The sequence below is a fragment of the Mirounga leonina genome, unplaced genomic scaffold (genome assembly GCF_011800145.1).
Source record: "Mirounga leonina isolate KUSES-001 unplaced genomic scaffold, KU_Mleo_1.0 Mir_125, whole genome shotgun sequence".
In the NCBI taxonomy this organism is placed as follows: Eukaryota; Metazoa; Chordata; class Mammalia; order Carnivora; family Phocidae; genus Mirounga; species Mirounga leonina.
The window spans coordinates 22,141,315-22,149,984 of NW_023270305.1; positions in this window are offsets into that span (position 1 = coordinate 22,141,315).

The following is an 8,670-nucleotide window of genomic DNA, read 5'->3' on the forward strand; positions in this document are numbered from 1 at the left end:
TACCTGGATCTGAGTGTATACATATATGAAAATTAATTAAGCTGTATAGTATATTTAAATCTGTACACTTGCCTTTATAGAAGCTGCAACTGTCCAAGAAATAAAAGATTAGTCTTAACAAAAGGATACTCTCTTTTTGTTTTTTAAGAGAGGCTACTTACCCAAAAATCAACTAGTAAGTGAGTTTGGGGAATGCTGGACAGGAAAAAAAAATTCCAAACTCATCACTGAAGTGAACTTCAAAAAATGGCAGAGAATGGGAGTTCCCATTTACTCTGCACCTACTACTTCCTGGCAGTAAATAAGAAAAATATGTTAACTTGGAGGGTATTCAGAGTCCTCTAATTTACTATGATGTCCTCAGCCCTTGAATGTGTTAATTTTTTAAATGCTAAAATTCATCACTCGGTTGTCATTCACAACAATTAATTGAAGATCCACGATGAGCTTAACTTTGTTTATATGCAGTTGTTGCCTTGCATTGTTAGGCATCGAGTTACATTTGTTTGTGTTCGTTCCTTATTGCTGCGAAGCAATGCAATGATGTAAATAGAGGATTGAAAATCAAGCCATTGCTGAAAGATTAGTGTTCTACATAACTCAGCTCTAAATAGCGTTCCATCAACTCTTTCCATATTAAAGGAAGCACTGCCTCATGAAGTCATCCTAATTTATAGCCAGGACTCTTTATTAGTAATAATAATATGGCACTGTCTAGATTTTGAGATATAAGTAAACCATAATAAATCCTAGTTTAATTAGCCTGTTTTCCATTGAAAGAGACCTTGGTTACCACGCCTATTCTGAGATAGACAATTACGTGGTACTGGATTCCTCCAGGATTAGAAATATACACAATTAAAGATAAACCTACTTCATGTGTGCTGAGCTGCCTGAAAACAGTTACATTTCCTCCCACCAGCCAGCCCAAGCACTGTCATTTCTCACCTGCACAGTTATAATAACCTCCCACCCACTGTCCCTGCTCCTCCTCTTGCCCTTTGTCTGTTCTCTACACAGCAACTGGAGTGGTCCTTTTAAAACCTAAGTCTGATCAAAACCCTTCTTTGCTCAAAACCCTCCAAAGTCTTCCCATCTCACTCAAAATCAAATCCATATTACAAGGCCCTATGCTATCCGGCTTCATTAGCCCTCTGACCTTCTTTATGACACCCTCCCTTTCACTCTGTCCACTCCAGAAAGCTGGCCCCTTCCTGGTCCTGAACACTCCTGAGTGCTTTTGCGCACGGTCCCTCAGAGCCTGGATAGCTTGCTCCCTGATTGCATTCTGAAATTAGTTCAACTCTCACCTCATTTTAGAGATTCCTGACCACTCTAAGATAGCTCCTTCAAACAGTACCCATATCCTTACCTCCATATTTTATTTTTCTCCATAGCACTTGTCAGCATCCTACATGTTTAATGAATGTGCTTATGTTTACTGTCTGTCTCTTCTATAGAATGTGAGCTCCCCCTACTGGAGAGTAGGGATTTTATTTGTTCGCTGTTGCAGTCCCAGGGTCTAGTACAGTGCCTGCTATATTGTAGCTGTTCAATAAACACTTGTGGATTAATCAAATAATGAATGGCTTAATGTATACTCAGAGAGAACGCAGTCTGTAGGTATCTTAAGTTAGGAATTAGAAAATCATTTCTAAGCTATATGTTGTCAGCTATTAGGGTATCATCAGCATATTTCTAACAAAGATATGTATAGATAGGTTGATGTTTATAACATCTGCACTGGAATATATGTGAAAAACTGACTTCCATCTGGTAGTACGCTATAAATAGAACACAAAGGTTTATGGGGGGCCTGGGTGGCTCAGTCGGTTAAGCGTCCAACTCTTGATTTTGGCTCAGGTCATGATCTCAGGGTCCTGGGATCCGGCCCCATGTCAGGCTCCACGCAGTGTCTGCCGTCAGCTTGGGATTTTCTCTCTCCTTCTCCCTCTCCCTCTCTCCCTGCTCATGCTCTCTATCTCTCTAAAATAAATAAATAAAATCTTCAAAAAACCCATAAAGCTTTATGATATTGACTATATCATAATTTTTGGCCACCAGACTCAGTGTTCAGCAGCAAGTGTACCTATATCAATACAGTAACTGCTCAGATGTAGCAAGATGTTCCTTGTAGTTCTTTGGTACGTATCACCTGGTGCAGCAACACTGTAACCGCCACTCCCTCACTGGTCAAGAGAGATATACAGACACACATTACCACTCATTGCTCTAAAAGAGGGCTCAGCAAACTCTGGCATGTGCACCAAAAGTAGCCCAACAGTCTGTTTTTTTACAGTCTGAAAGCTAACAATAATTGTACATTTTAAACAGTTACAAAACAAACAAAAAACTATGCCCCAGAGACCATATGTTTACCCACAAAGTCTAAAACATTTGCTATCTGGTCCTTTACAGGAAACGTTTGCTGACCCCGCTCTTCCAAATCAGGTTAATGGACATGATTTGGGGAGAAGGAAAAGAATCTTGAAAACACAGAGCTGAGCGTGGATGTGCTGAAACATCTGATTTGGCTTTCTGAGTCTGTCCATAGTACAAGGGCAATGGGTTTCTTAATAGAAGATGGAGTGAAAAACTTTTACCAAGACCGGGGGAGATGAAACTGGCAAGAAGAACATCACCCTCCCCATAAACTTTGAATTTTGAGTTTCAGAAAGGGGAAAATCCAGATAAAACTAATTTTAAAAACTAATATAAGGCAAAACACGAGTGAGAAGGGAAAAATAAGCTTGGTGATATTGTGGTCAAGTGCCTCCTTGTGGCAAGAACTCCAAGATATTCATCAGTGATCATCCTCCCTGTCTTTTGGTCATGACACTTCTGAATTTGAGCTTGAAAGAAGACTGTCCAACTAAAAACTACATTTCCCAGCCTCCACTGCAGCTAGGCACGACCAGGTTCCAGTAAGTGGGATATGCACCAAAAAGATGCACATCATGTCCATGTGACTAACTTCTAGGTTGACCATAGAATGAAATGACCTGTGTTTCCCTTTACCCTTCCTTCTTCCCGTTGGCCAGGAGATGGAGGTGCAGGTTGAGACTGCAGAGTCACCCCACCAACCTTGAACTGCCTAGCTTGGGAACTTCTTTAAGAGCAAAATAAGCTCCTCTCTTGATTAAGCCCCTGCCTTTGGGGTCGTCTCTGTTACAGCAACTTACACAACAACTTACAACACAATGATGTTGCTTATAGGTTTATATACATAAACGCAAAACATACATTTTAACATAAGAGAGAATAATGTTAAAATTTTAATGTAAGGGGCGCCTGGGTGGCTCAGTCGTTAAGCATCTGCCTTCGGCTCAGGTCATGATCCCAGGGCCCTGGGATCGAGCCCTGCGTCGGGCTCCCTGCTCCGCGGAAGCCTGCTTCTCCCTCTCCCACTCCCCCTGCTTGTATTCCTGCTCTTGCTATCTCTGTCTCTGTCAAATGAATAAAATCTTAAAAAAAATTTTTTTTAATGTAAGATAAAAGCAATTTCTTAGACCTCACTGGTATATCTCATATTCACGTCTTCACCAAGAATCATACTCATGTATTATCTCACAAAATACATGAAAACATTTAATTCTATTTTCTTTACAAGATGTTATGGTTTTACAATTTAAATGTAAAAATCTGACCAACCTTAAATTTCTTTTTAAGAAATTATTTATAAGAAAATAAAGAGTTCATGCTATTTTTTGGTTCCAAAGAGCTATCCTGTGGCCCAGACTCCATTTCTTCAATAGCCCACTAATTTGAAGATCTACCTTCATTATTCCTTTATGCATGCATCCCTCTTGTCACTCAACAAATAGCAATGGCAAGCCTACCGCACCAGGTTATTGTGCAGCTGCTGGAAGCGCAGTGCTAAGCCAAGCACAGTCCCGGCCACACAGTGCCAGACCGAGCAGCATACGGTGTGGAGGGGAGACAGTAAGCAGGGTCAGACAAGCAAGTGCGACTTGCAAAGGGCTGAGAAAGGAAGAAATACAGTGCAGAGAGAGGACATGGGGTGCAAGTGCAGGGCAGCTTCCTCCTACAGACTGCTTGAAGGAAGTTCCATTGACTTGAAGCCAGAGTTCAACGAATGAGATCAAGTCCCCCTTGCAAAGAACCAGGGTACAAGCACCCCATGTGGAAGGAGCCTAAAAACATAAACTCAGTTATGTTTTTAGGCAATGACTCCAGATGTTTGGAGGAGAACAGATAGAAGAAGGCTAATAGAGGAAGTAGGAGGACCACAGTAAAGAAAAATTAGGAAGGGCACCTAGGTGGCTCAGTCGGTTGAGCATCTGCCTTCCGCTCAGGTCATGATCTCAGGGTTCTGGGATCGAGTCCTGCGTGGGGCTCTCTGCTCAGCAGGAAGCCTGCTTCTCCCTCTCCTTCTGTGTGCTTTCTCTCTCTTTCTCTCTCAAATAAATAAAATCTTTTTTAAAAATTGGGAAATGACTGCCATACATTTGGGGAAGCAAAACTCCCATATACCTTGGACTCTATTTCAGATCTCCATTCTGCTCCATTGATCTGACTTTTCATCCCCACACCAGGCGCAGGAGGAACACATTTCTACAGCTCCATACTACATTTTAATTTGTGGTGGAACACATTTTCCCATCCCTCCCAACTCAGAATTTCCCAAATATTCCTGCATGTTCATTCCTCCACTTGATCTTTGGGATTGCATGAACTTTATAAGTTAATTTTGGGAGGATTAACATGTTTGTAATATTAAGTCTTCCTATCAAAAACGAGACAGGTCTCTACATTTACTCCTGTCTTCTTCCCAGACCTTCAGTAGACTTATTTTTATAATAATTTTCTGTATGTTAGTCTTGTACATTTCTTTTGTAGCTCATTTTTATATTTTTGTTATTTTTACAGTTGGATTGAGATCTTTCTTTTGTTATCCTTCCTAACATAACTTTTGTCATATTTCCTCACATTTGTAGTGGAAAGGGGAAAAAGTACTGGGGAGGATAGAGTTGATCATATATTTTTTCCCTGATCCGTTGGTGTCACACCTGGATTATAGTTTTTGAAATTAAAAAGCTTCCCTTGAAAGGAGGTTTCCTGTCTCCTGACCAATCTGAGGAAAGATTACAGGGGTAGCAGGAAGTATGGAGAGAAAAAAATAAATCAATTACTATTTCAAATTATCAGTCCATTATATTAAATATAGATTATGACATATTTTTATGAAAATAAAATATTAAGTGGGACTTTTATGTTGCCTCGCATTCTGTGACTCCCAAAGACAAAGATAAAGGTTCACACATGCAAGAAAAGATGCAAGGCATATTCTCAGGATTTATACACGCACATACACACACTCATGCACAAACTGACACACACATGTGTACATACACATGCATGCCAAATGGAATCCTCTGAGGGATAGAATACAAATTGTTTCATTTTGTTCTCAGTACTCTTCTGTATTTTACAAATATTTGCTAATGATCCAATTTTACTTTTATGATCAGAAAAAAAATTAAGTAGCAAATGTAAGAAGACTGCTGGCTCTCCTTCTACCCATTAAATTAGCTCTAGTTGGTACATGCATGTGATACTCTTTTTTTTTTTAAGATTTTATTTATTTATTTGAGAGCAAGAGCAAGTACTGGGGGGGGGGGGGGCAGAGGCAGAGGGAGAAGCAGAGTCCCCACTGAGCAGGGAGCCCGATGCAAGACTTGATCCCAGGACTACGGAATCATGACCTGAGCCGAAGGCAGACTTAACCAACTGAGCCATCAAGGTGCCCTTGTATGCGTGTGATATTCTTTAAGGACTGGTTCCATTATGCTCAGGTGAGAAGAGTAACAGAACAGTGATGTAGAGTCTGGAGTCCTAAACCATTCCGGTCCCCAGAAATTGTAATACAGCAACCAACATTTCTTCGATGGCTATAATTTTGCAGGCATCATGATAGGGACATGACAATGACTAAGGAGCTGTCCTCTCTTACAGGAGGTCACATAACGGAAGGGAGATAGATGGTAAGAACTATTGCAACTATGAGGTCACTTAGAGGCTAGCAAATCTGAAATAACATAACAATGACATACCCTTCCAAGGCCAGAGGAATAAGATCTTTACAGATTCACCATTGGAAGAGATTGCCCTGGCAGGCAAAATGTTATCTTTCCCTGGTGTAGGTAAGCCAAAGCCACATGTCTTTCTTTCTGGGATACTTAAGATCCCATTGGATGAAAATGTGGATGGAGTATCCTCTGAAACTTCTCCCATCTCTAAATACCATCCTTCTATGAGATCAGCAAGGACTGGGAGACTCACAAGAGGCAACTGAGAGCAAGTGAAACTTATGAAAGTTTCAGTATAGATTTCGATTTGTTCTCTCCTCCTACCTCAATGCACCATGTATTTCTCCAATGAGTTCATCACTGCGTCAGTGATTGGACCAACAGGCTAAGATGGCTAGAGCAAGATGCCCCCAGAGTACATGTCTCCTCTCTCTGAAGTAATACATAGGTACAAAAACTTGTTTCCCATTACACATTCATTTTTCTCCTTTCTTTTCAAAATTGCTCTTTTATGCAAGAGCTATTTTATCCAAAAGGAAACGAAAACATTAGTAAAAAAAAAATACATACCTACATATATTCATTAATGATGACAAAAGAAAACATTTTAAAGAAAATAGAACCAATAAGTTAATCATTCGGTCTGCATCTACAATGCCCAACAACCTGTTTGCTACTTCACTGAATTATGCGAACTCACAGGTTATTTCTATGTCACACCACCTCAACCTAATATTGGTACACAGCATTATTTTTGGGTTTTTTTTAAAGATTTTATTTATTTATTTGACACAGAGAGAGAAAGCACAAGTAGGCAGAGCAGCAGGCAGAGAGAGAGGGAGAAGCAGGCTCTCCACAGAGCAGGGAGCCGGATGTGGGGCTCGATCCCAGAACCCTGGGATCATGACCTGAGCCGAAGGCAGACGCTTAACGACTGAGCCACCCAGGCGCCCCCACAGTATTATTTTTGAAAAGACCAGAAGTCAATGGGACTTTAGGGCCTTTGGGATACTTAATAGTCTAATGACGGAATAACTCTTTCCATATTCACAAATGCAAAGCCTAGAGGAAAAATTTTAACCTAGCACATCACTTGCAAATTTAACAATTTCTGTATGCTTGTTCACATCTCCAGAGAATTCAGACCCAACTGGTTCCATTCAACAGGAGATTGTAGCAGTTTTGAAGGGAAATTATACAAATATATACTCAGTTCTTTAGTGAGGACTTCTCAGCCTCACTTAAGAAAAATACATATTACATAACTCATTGTAGGAAACTAAAGCATTACCTTTTAATCAATCACTTGTATCAAGGTTCCCTTTCTGCCAATTAAAAGGGCAACTTGCAAAACTCAAGAGTGCCCCATTGTGGAACAATGACACAAATGACTTCTACTCAGAGTTTGGCTAGTTTTCTTTTTGCTTTGTTTTGTGTTGTTTTCTTGGAAGGGCTTCTCTTTATATGAGAAACTTTCTCTAGTTTAGAAACTGTATCTCGATTTCTTGGAGAGTTGAAAAAGCAAGGAGCCGATCATATGCATGAGTGCATTAATATACATAGTTTAGATGACTTTATATTTCTTAGAAACAAAATACCCTTCATATTTCTTAACTTGTATACTTTAATGATTATTCCAAAGAGTAAAGAGAAAATAAAAGCTACTTGTCCAAAGTGCTGTCTTATTTTTCCACATGACCCCCCAAGGTTAAGGACATTTAAATCATAAAAAGAATATTGGAGCCATCACAAAATTCTCTTCCCCTAAAGGTAAGAGACAAAAAAAGAGCATAAAATATAATGGCACCCTATTTCCAAGCTTCATCTCATAATTAAATCAATTAAATTTTAAGAGAACTGCGTATATAATTCACACACTATTTTTTTCGTCCTACTATGGAATGTGTATTGTGCAGGTGGAAAAGGGAGTGAAGCCCCCCATCTGGGCTTGAAGCTTGTGCCTGATCCTTCAAACCCCACTGTTAGTTAAAAACTCTCATCTGCAAAGTCATCCATGTGGTTGTTGTGCAGCTCTGGTTCCCATTTTCCTCTGCATATTAAAGCTACAATTTCTTCCTTAATTACTCCTCCCTCTTCCCCATTATCCCAATATTTGGGGACAGTCCCTGTGACTTCCCTGGGTGTTCTGTTCTTCAGGTGAATTATCTCCGTGACCTTAAGCAGACCCTCACAAGACATCATTTCCCCACTTCTCCCTGTCCACATTGTAATCCAGGGGGGCACAGGTGGGGAGAAGCTTAAACTAAATCTTAAAAGTAAAATCATCTGCAAGAACATAAAACAGGAATTAAAACACCAGGTGCATTTCTCAAGCAACAAACAAGTCTTCAAAAAACTGGAGTTTCTGTTCAAATCTGTTACACCATCACTGAAGAAGTCCAAGGCAGCAGAAACATAGAGCAGAATGTTCCAAAGTAGGGGAACAAGAATAATAATATTTTTTACAAGTCATGAATTAAATCGGACTAACTCCTCTAAAAGAATACTGATGGCTGAAGCAGGATGTGTACTGATAGCTGAAGAATGTGTACTTGTTGTAAACACCAAGGAGAAACTGAGAGCAGGGGGGCAGCCAGGACAAAGCTGAGTGGATGTTGCA